We start from the raw sequence: 12219 nt of genomic DNA on the forward strand, positions 1-12219 counted from the left end.
CACCCTCCATCACACACACCATCACCCACCCTCCATCACACACACACCATCAACCACCCTCCATCACACACACCATCACCCACCCATCACATCACACATCACCACTCCATCATCACACCACCATCCACCTCCACACACACACCATCACCACCCTCCATCACACACACCATCACCCACCCTCCATCACACACACCATCAACCACCCTCCATCACACACACCATCACACACCCTCCATCACACACACCATCACTCACCCTCCATCACACACACCATCACCACCCTCCATCACACACACCATCATCACCACCCTCCATCACACACACCATCACCACCCACCATCACACACACCATCACCCACCCTCCATCACACACACCCATCACCACCCTCCATCACACACACCATCACCACCTCCATCACACACACCATCACCACCTCCATCACACACACCATCACTCACCCTCCATCACACACACCATCACTCACCCCTCCATCACACACACCATCCCACTACCCTCCATCACACACACCATCACTCACCCCTCCATCACACACACCATCAACTACCCTCCATCACACACACCATCAACCACCCTCCATCACACACACCATCAACCACCCTCCATCACACACACCATCAACACCCTCCATCACACACACCATCAACCACCCTCCATCACACACACCATCAACCACCCTCCATCACACACACCATCACTCACCCTCCATCACACACACCATCAACCACCCTCCATCACACACACCATCACTCACCCCCATCACAAACACCATCACACACACACCATCACCCAACCTCCATCACACACACCATCAATTACCCTCCATCACACACACCATCACCCACACCCTCCATCACACACACCATCACACACACCATCACCCAACCTCCATCCACACACACCATCACACACACCATCACCCAACCTCCATCACAAACACCATCACTCACCCTCCATCACACACACCATCACCCACCCTCCATCACACACATCACACACACATCACACACACCATCACCCAACCTCCATCACACACACACCATCACTACCCTCCATCACACACCCTCACACATCATCACACACACCATCACACACACATCACACACCCTCCATCACACACCATCCATCACCTCCATCACACACACCATCACACACACCCTCCACACACACCATCCACACCACACACCCCATCACACACACCATCACACACACTCCATCACACACACCATCACACACACCATCACACAACCTCCATCACACACACCATCACACACCCTCCATCACACACACACCCTCCATCACACCACCATCACACACACCATCACACACCCTCCATCACACACACCATCACTCACCCTCCATCACACACACCATCACACCCTCCATCACACACACCATCACACACACATCACACACACCATCACACACCACCATCACACCCCATCACACACACATCAACCATCACACACACACCATCACCACCCTCCATCACACACACCATCAACCACCCTCCATCACACACACCATCAACCACCCTCCATCACACACACCATCACTCACCCTCCATCACACACACACCATCACCACCCTCCATCACACACACCATCACCCACCCTCCATCACACACACCATCACTCACCCTCCATCACACACACCATCAACCACCCTCCATCACACACACCATCAACCACCCTCCATCACACACACCATCAACACCCTCCATCCACACACACACCATCACACACACCCTCCATCACACACACCATCACTCACCCTCCATCACACACACCATCACACCCTCCATCACACACACCATCACTCACCCTCCATCACAAACACCATCACCACCCTCCATCACACACACCATCACCACCATCCATCACACACACCATCACTCACCCTCCATCACACACACCATCACTACACCTCCATCACACACACCATCAACTACCCTCCATCACACACACCATCAACTACCCTCCATCACACACACCATCAACACCCTCCATCACACACACCATCACACACTCCACCACACACCTCCATCACACACACACATCACCCCTCCATCACACACACCATCACTCACCCTCCATCACACACACCATCAACCACCCTCCATCACACACACCAACACCTCCATCACACCATCAACACACCCTCCATCACACACACCATCAACACCCTCCATCACACACACCATCAACTACCCTCCATCACACACACCATCAACACCCATCCATCACACACACCATCAACCACCCTCCATCACACACACCATCAACCACCCTCCATCACACACACCATCACCCACCCTCCATCACACACACCATCAACCACCCTCCATCACACACACCATCACCCACCCTCCATCACACACACCATCAACCACCCTCCATCACACACACCATCAACACCCTCCATCACACACACCATCAACCACCCTCCATCACACACACCATCACACACCCTCCATCACACACACCATCACTCACCCTCCATCTACACACCATCAACTACCCTCCATCACACACACCATCAACACCCTCCATCACACACACACCATCAACCACCCTCCATCACACACACCATCAACTACCCTCCATCACACCACCATCACCCACCCTCCATCACACACACCATCAACCATTCTCCATCACACACACCATCATCCACCCTCCATCACACATACCATCGCACACACCATCACCCACCCTCCATCACACACACCATCACCCCTCACACACACCATCACACACACACCATCACCCACCCTCCATCGCACACACCATCGCACACACCATCACCCACCCTCCAACACGCACCATCACACACACCATCACCCATCCTCCATCACACACACCATCACACACACCATCACTCACCCTCCATCACACACACCATCACACACCCTCCATCACACGCACCATCACCCACCCTCCATCACACACACATCCACACACACCATCACCCACCCTCCATCACACACACACCATCACACACCCTCCATCACACGCACCATCACCCACCCTCCATCACACACACTATCGCACACACCATCACCCACCCTCCATCACACACACCATCACACACACCATCACCCACCCTCCAACACACACCCTCCATCACACACACCATCATACACACCATCACCCACCCTCCATCACACACACCATCACACACACCATCACCCACCCTCCAACACACACCATCACCCACCCTCCAGCACACACCATCACACACACCATCACCCATCCTCCATCACACACACCATTGCACACACACCATCACCCACCCTCCAACACACACCATCACACACACCCTCCATCACACACACACCTCCATCACGCCACACACACCATCACACACACCCTCCATCACGCACACCATCACCCTCCCTCCATTACACACACCATCACACACCATTTTGAATTACACATATACAAGTATATTATAGCTTACAGATAGTTATTATAAATAAACAAAACTGCTCAGATGTGAAATCATTGGGCTGGTCAGCCATACAAACCCCAACAAAAGATAAGAGAAAATTAAAGTGTAAATTAGCAGTAATAATAGACTGACTAAGTGTAAAACTAGGGTAAAGGTATAGACTCAAAGGTCCAATAAAAGTTTCCATTTACCCCAGCCAAACTCAAATTGCCTTTTAACATTGCCACTTTGACTATTATACACGTAACTACAAAATTATCCTTAATTACAATTATAAGAGCATTGGTATTCAAAGAGTTAATAAGACATCTGGTTTTATATATGTAATGTTTCATAAGTATCAAAATTTTATTGTCAACAAAGCTACAATTTTGTAAAACTCTTCCAAAAAGAAATGAATCCTTATCATATGCAAAAGGGATAAACAGCACATCTAATAAACTTTCAAAATTCTGAAGAAAAGTTTGCCCCTCCTCTCATTCCCATAAGCAACGTATAATTATCTCCCTTTCCATATTCCATATAACATATTACAAGTACTCTTAGGACTAGAATTTATTCTTATCTTATGAAGGAAGGTATTAGTAACTAAGATATAATGAATAATTCTGACCTGAGCGATATTTTGTTACCTTAAATGGAAATTTATGAATTTTAACCACATTTCTGTATCAAAGTTAAAGCTCAAATTTCATTTTCTCGTACCTGTAGGAGTTGTTGTAAGAGTTATGATAAACCTATAAAAGTCTTTAATTAAATTAACGTCATATTGACAGCCAGGGTCATGTAAAGACGGTGACCGCCTTATATCTCTACGGCCCAATAGTCCGAAGGCCCGTCAGTCCGAAGGCCCATTAGTCCTAAGGCCCGTTAGTCCGAAGGCCATATAGTCCGAAGGCCATATAGTCCGAAGGCCCGATAGTCCGAAAACAATTCAGAGAATGGGGAAGCAAAAATAAGTCGTTGAATACATGTACCCTTTACCATATATATTGTACATTAGTACATCACGTGACAGAATGCTGGATTATGATTGGCTACACAGATGGATACTATTTGCAATAGTGCCCGGGCAAGCGGGCACTATTGAAGTGGCGCAAACTTGAACGTGAATGTATTGTGACGTCACCATTACATTACGTCATTATAACGTTGCGCTTCGACCAAGACGTCAAAATGGCGGACAGGCTGTTGTGTGCGGGGATGAAAGCAAATGTTGCTTTTCTACAGAAGACAGTTCACTCAATTTCAATATTAATCTACTTTTAATCTTTATGAAGCTGAATACCGTTTTATAGAAGCACAGATTTCTGCAACAATTCATATGTTGTACTTTTAATGTAACAACGTGGTGTGGAAATGGGGATAGGGTTATGAGGTGTCGCTTGACGTGCTTCTGTTACGATGACATGCAAACGGGTCACATGTGAGGGTGATGCGCGTACTTAGGACTAGGCCTTCGGACTATTGGGCCGTAGAGATATAAGGCGGTCACCATATATGCAGTGTGTTGCGTGTATGAAGTGTTAGGCGCGTATTTAAGGAGACTGTTGGGAGCTCTCCTATGTGAGGATGGTTCTGGGTTCTGTCCTCTAGACGAGACACACCATAGTCTATAAAATTGGTAGTTTCTGCCACTGCTTAGCGCTCAGCATTCAGTGAGTAGGACGACTGGTTCGCCCCTTGTCAGTGTAATACGACCGGATGGGGTGTTTTGCTTGGTGTCTTCGGCGGCATACTCCATTGATATAACACTATAAAAAAGGCAACATTTCCATTTTACAAGAAGACAACACGAATATACCGCAGTCTCCCAAAACACACACTTCACACACGCTACACACCGCATACATGAGGCCGTCCTTACATGACCTTGGCTGTTAATAGACTGTAATATTGTAGAGTTATTTTCCCTGCGATTATTTCGGCGCATTTTTGTGATCATAACGTCATTTCGTTATACGAAATTTGGCGTAATTTTCGCGCAAAAAATAATGACATAACAATCAACATTATATTTTCAATGTCAATGCTGCATTCCGATTGTCAAAGGCGACAGAAAAAATCAGAGATAAGGTCAATCGCTTTTATGTTCACCGTAAAACCTTTCACTTCGAAACAAAAAAATATTATTATTAATGTAAAGCTATCTACGTATTGGTATTCAAAAATATATAGCAACAAAAGTAATGTCTGTGAAGGGAGCTAATAGAGTAGACCGATGATTATCTATAAGTGTACTTAACGTCCATTCAAAAAGGGAATAGAGAATTGCAAAGGGAAAAAGTAAAACGCATCAAATAAAGAAGAACCCCGACGAAAGATGCAACAATGGGAACAATATCAAATTTATATTAAAGAGTTGAATACCTCTGTTTGTTTTGTATAGTTAACATGGATCAGGGACGACTGAGTGGCCCAATTCACATATTCTGTTGGTGTCTTCTCACACAAGACGCCGGACTGATTGTTGTTTTATTTAGTTAAAAGATATGAACACAGCACACACATTTGAAACGACACATGGAATTATTCAGAGAATGTGGTTATCAATCATAGAGACTTTAGTAAGTTTTCGTTGTTTATATCAGAAATTGTGGAAATAATTACATTACTAAAAAAGTAAAACAAGTTTAACCAAATTGTTGTCAATGGTTGTAGTTTGCTGACTTTGTTGCAATTAATAATAAAGTTGCAATGAAACGTATCTTTCATATCAAAGCTAAAATTAGCTGGAGGCGACATAACTTGCTATGTTTGCAATACAAAGGTGAAGAGTTTATATCCAAGATCTGTTATATAAGCGGTAGTGTTATCAAGGCTATTTCAGACAGGTTTATTGCAGCTGGAAGTCTTCAGAATGAATTCATCTACAGTCCTGCTAGCCTTGGCGCTGGTGCTAACTCTGAGTAAGTACATATAGTTCATGAATACATAATTAACTTGTATTGGTTTCACACTGACAAACTGATTGGCCAATACTTTTCATATTACTATGAGCAAGAATCCATTAATGTCGCGAATACAGGGCGCTAACGAAAGGCACCAATTGACATTGGTAATAGGTATCGATTTTGATGAAGAATTTCTTTGTAAAAACATCAATGGAATCGTAGAGTAAAACGTATTTTTAATTTCGTTGCGTTATGAACAAAATTATTTCCATTACCCTATGATATTAAATGATTGTGACATCAATGCTTAATTCTACTACATTGTTATTAGCGATGCTTATTTAACATACGTTAAAGAGTTACAGTGTTAAACTGTTGTTAATCGTTAATAATATTCGTTAATTGGTCAACTAATCATTTAATAGATTTTGTCTGGTACATGTACTGCACGTGACTTGACTTCTTGCAATGTTCGTGTTACGACATTTGCTAAATTTTATGGAGTTGTGACTGGCGACTTGACAACAGTGCGTGCACATTTTCATGTTACTGTTATGGATTTTCAATAACAATCTAAGCTTTTACGCTTTTCAGAATTATAATTTTCATATGATAAACGAGTTCAAACCTATCCTCTTCAGAATTTGAAAATGATTAGAACATTCAACATTCATTTAGTACGTAATTAAGATTGTCATATATATTCAAATGTTTCGTTTTTGGTAGGAATATCATCGGTCAAAATATTTTATAATACAAATAAAAACTACAAAACAGATTCACTCAAATAATTACATTATAATAAAAATAAAAACTACAAAACAGATTCACTCAAATAATTACATTATAATAAAAATAAAAACTACAAAACAGATTCACTGAAATAATTACATAGTTGATTTAAAATAAAAAAGAGGCACTAGAATACTATGACGAGTTGCGGAGTTGGAGTTGGTAATACATGTACATGTATTTCTTGATAATTATTGTCTTCGGTTTCTTTTTTAGCTAATGTGGCAGAATGCGTTTACGGTTCATGTGAGTAATGCTAATATCACACTTTGTTTTACACCTTTAATCTTATATAACGATAAGATAACAAATTGGAATATAGGTTGTAAGTAAAACTAGTGCATGATAATGTCATGCGCTAGGATGGTATCTATTTTTTTAATAATAGTATTCGTATAACGTCGATAATGGCAATAAAATTGTTTTATTGAAAACAGATAATGCCAGTAGACTATTACGTACATAACGTAGTTCAACAAAATATGCATCAGACAAGTATTACGTAGAGAAACGCGTGCTAAAGAGTAATCACTTTCTATCTACTCCAAAGACTTGTATAAAAAATTGAATTATAACTGAAATGAATTTGTTGGTAAATATACTCCTAACTAAAACTTTTGTCATTAAGTTACATTAAAACCATTGCCCAAATAATTGATACCAGTTTTAAAAGCCTTTGAGTTTTCGTATGTAATATGCTTATTTAGATATTTCATTTCATAGTTTCCTGCGCGGGCCAATCAGACGGAATGTATCCTAACCTAGCAAACTGCTTCCAATTTATCAAATGTGCTAATGAAATAAAATACATGTATGACTGCCCTGGTGGTCTTGTGTGGGATGACAGCAACAAAATATGTGAATGGCGCAGTTCGGTCACCCCCGATCCATGTACACCAACACCAGTGTAAAAAACAAACAGTAAGTATCCAACTCTTTAATACAGCTGATATTCCTACCAAACTTCTGTTTGAGTTCCTCTTATTTTATGTCTAGTACCCAGGAAAATGATAACTTATCAAATAGAAACGTATATTATATAAGTGCGGTTTTTTATTTAAGAACTTTTTTATGTTTGTTGTTTACTGGTGTATAAACCAGCATTTTTTGTACAGATATTTTTTGTACAAGATATTGTTAGCGCGTCATGTTGAAATATCTGTACAAAAAATGCAGTTTACACACCAGTAAACAACAAACAATAATAATCATTCCTTATATTTACGTTTCGACCGACTATTTCATTAAAAATTAAGTGTTCAAATAAAATAATGTTTTTTTTTCAATGTTATACGATTGTTGGAACAACCGGTCAATTGATGGAATCCCAGAATAGCTGGCTTCGATTTGGCGGAAATGTTGTCAAATTCAGAGAGTACACAAAATATAGTTCTACATTAACTTTATCTATTTTCATCCCATTTAAACAATATTTATTAAATATTTAATTTGTTGATATATGATTTAAGATTAACATATCATTCATACATGCAGTATATTGAAGATTCGTCATACAGATACAATAGGCCTACATGTAATCGGATGCGCATTCACACGACTTGCGGATGTCGGTGTTCTTTTGTGTGTATTCTTGCGCGGCAACCACGGCGTTTACGCAAGTGTAAACGATTTCGTAGTTGTAAGGTTTAAATATAGAAAAGAGAAAACGGTAATGTAAATATTGTTATTTAGATGAATGGATGGATAATTTCCGAGTTCCGTTTAAGTAAAACGTAACTCGGAAATGGAAGTTGATCGAAAACTAAATTAAAATGGATTTACCATATCAATCCATTGAAAAAGCCAACAGGCAACATTTCTTATATGTGCAAAGCACATTGACAACTTTTATCTAAAATCATAGAGACTTTCCTTTAACGGAACTCGGAACTTGTTCCGAGTTCCGTTTTACTTAAACGGAACTCGGAAATGGGAGTTGATCGAAAACTAAATTAAAGTGGATTTACCAGTAATAATCCATTAAAAAAGCCAACAGGCAACATTTCTAATATGTGCAAAGCACATTGACAACTTTTATCTAAAATCGTAGAGAATTTCGTTTTACTTAAACGGAAATAGATGTTATTGAAAACGTATTTAAACTAGCTCTATCACAAATTATCCATACCAAACACAACAGAGAACATTTGTAATATGTTTAAATTACATAAACTGAATTTTTAAAATTTCATTAAAAAAAACAAAATCCTTAAACGGAACTCGGAACTGGTACCGAGTTCTGTTTTACTTAAACGGAACTCGAAACTCGGAACCAACTTCAGCCTCCCTGGATAATTCCCTATCTGTGTAGTTTTGTCCCCATTAATGTAAAAATAAAATCTAAAAAATTAAAGGTACCTATAAGACATTAAACCAAACGACAAAAGTAAAGAATAATTAGCCACCTGTGTAATCAATTAAGTAGACAATTCTTGCAGAGCAGTTTTCATTGGTAAGTCGGCAGGTTTTTTTCTGTACCTTTAAGAGTAAATTAAGAAAAAAAAATCTAAATAGTAGCTATTCGTTGCATTTGCGAACTTATGCAGTTCAGCTTCTTTGTCGATATATCGTGCACATCAGACCTGCTTAACCGTTTAGCTATACGATAAGAATTTTAATTGTATCATAGTTTTAGTTGTTAGAGACGCTCCACCACTGACGAATGGTATTTTTTCCTACCAAAAACAGGAGAATACGATTTAGTATTTTACTTCAATTGTAAAAGTTACTTACTTCACACCATTACCACCATTCAAAAGTTTAAGCTTTTTATTTAGATTAAAGATAAAATTATTTGCTTCCTAACAAAGTCCATTGCACTATGCCCTGAATGGAATTAAGTACGGATTGTGCTTTACACTAAAAGCTCAATAAATTATTTTATATGTATTATGACATATTTATACAAGATATTCAACATCAATTATTGTTAAGGTGATGGTTAGCGTTAGTGTTCTGTCGCCGGTGGAGCATCTTTAACAATTTTGTGGAATTCGTGAATATTTTTGCTTCATTAATTGAAGGAAAACTTATTTCTTGGCTTATAGCGAAATCGTCATTTGACGTTAGAAAACAATGATGTGAATGTCAATTCGTGGCTGGTTTCTGTGGATTGTTGTATCTTTTGTTTTACGGCTTGTTTGATTAAATTAACTTCTTATTAACAGCCAGTCATGGAAGGCCGATCAGAATGTAAGCGGTGTTTAAAGTTGTATAGTCTATCACTTTCGCTCTTTTTGTCATAGTAAAAACTGTATAGGTGCTATACACATTTTTCTCCGTCTGTCCGAGGTTTAAACTTTCTAATTTTACCATTTTTTATAAAGTTCCAGCAATGGAAGTATTTTAATTACAAAAGTCAAAAAATCTTTTTAACGTGTACACGTGAAAAATAGACTCGAAAGATACCGAATCATTCCGAACTCTTCCGAACATCGTCGCGACAATCTCGAAGTAATACGAGAGTTGTGAAACCAAGAGAAATGTCAACATTTTTTCGTAAACAAAACACGTGGTCGACCTCAGCAGACTTGATGTACAAAGAAATGCTAAAACATTACAATTTTTGCTACACACAATATTGAATTACGGCAATGTGTAAATGAGATGTTTCAAATTATCGCTCTGTGGACATAAACCAGCACGATTTGCTCATATTAGCCAGAAGGAAAACGTAAACAAACATATGTGCGCTTACGCTAGTTACCTGGATCTCCACGTGCAGGACATGTTGACGCCAGTCACGTGATACGATTCGGAATTCCGACAAAACCCGAAGGTACTGAATATGGCGGAGATTGGAGGTGTTTTATTCAAAACCAGGAATATATTATCCCTAGATTTCGGCTCTCTTATAGGCCGACATATGCTTTTGTGGAGCTAAATCATCAAGTTACATGTCCATGTTCAAATATCAAATGTTAAAACGACATATCGTTACAGTGAAAATTACCAGAAATACAACTTAAAATGAGACACAAAATATATTTTTAACAATATTTGCATGGAATGGTTCTGTATTTAACACGTTGTGGTGAAATAGAATTAGACATGCGTATTTACATGTATTAGTCAGTTACGAAAATATAGTCGTTCATTTATTTTGATGAGAGAAAAAAATCACCGAACCGCAACCTGACTTCATAGTTACTAAATATAGTAGAAGTCCCAGTTCAGCTAAAAACAATATCTGCCTGACGAAATTAATAGCATTGTTCAGATTATAACCTCATACTAATATAATACATATTCATTGTTATTATTATTTTATTCATTTATTTATTTACTTGTTTTTATTGATTTTTTCGCTTTCAATAAAGTATATAACATGATAATAAATATATTCTTTAAAACAAAATAACTAATAACTATATTGTTTTCTTTCAGCGAAGACATCACCATCTATGTGGCGATAACGGCATTCTACGGGAAAAAAATTACATGTTTGATCCTTAATAAATAAAGACCTTTCAAGCAACAATCTCTTTTTGTATTTTCGTCTCAATGACATAATCTCAACAGTTGATATTATATCGTACCGATTGTTATAGAATTATTTTTTCATTGATTGTTAACATATTATAACAGTAAAATGTGTCTGTCTTTCCACAAGGTTATATCCATAAATTAAAACTTCTATTAAAGTAGTTCCACCGCCGACAGAGCAAAAATCACACTCATTATTTGAACAGTAATTGATGTTTAATCGTGTATATATACATCTAATCTACACAAAAAATTATATAAAATTAATTCATTTTGCTTTTGGTGCATGCGCAATCAGTACTTTCATTTTTATTATTTTAATCTTGTCGTTAAATTAGAAGCTCGAACCTATCAATGGTGGTAATGGTGTAAAGTATGTAACTTTTGTAACTGGAGAAAATTACTCAATCATCTGCTGCTGTTTTTGATAGAGGAAAAATACCATTTGTCAGCGGTGGAGCATTGTTAATAATTTTTCACAATATATCTGTCACCGATAGTTGATAACGAAAGCTATATTCTACGGTCTCCAGGTAAATACATATACTTACGCCAATTATTCGTATCTCTGATATT

The 12219-nt window shown here is 39.1% G+C and overlaps 1 long non-coding RNA gene across 1 annotated transcript; it reads left to right on the forward strand.

Annotated features, from left to right (window-relative positions):
- Positions 1-6250: 6250 nt before the first annotated feature.
- Positions 6251-11625, forward strand: LOC138319990 (uncharacterized). The gene is made up of 4 exons (XR_011208062.1): positions 6251-6381; positions 7375-7404; positions 7882-8079; positions 11545-11625. It is a non-coding gene; the product is annotated as an uncharacterized lncRNA (long non-coding RNA).
- Positions 11626-12219: the final 594 nt, after the last annotated feature.

The sequence above is a fragment of the Argopecten irradians genome, chromosome 3 (genome assembly GCF_041381155.1).
Source record: "Argopecten irradians isolate NY chromosome 3, Ai_NY, whole genome shotgun sequence".
In the NCBI taxonomy this organism is placed as follows: Eukaryota; Metazoa; Mollusca; class Bivalvia; order Pectinida; family Pectinidae; genus Argopecten; species Argopecten irradians.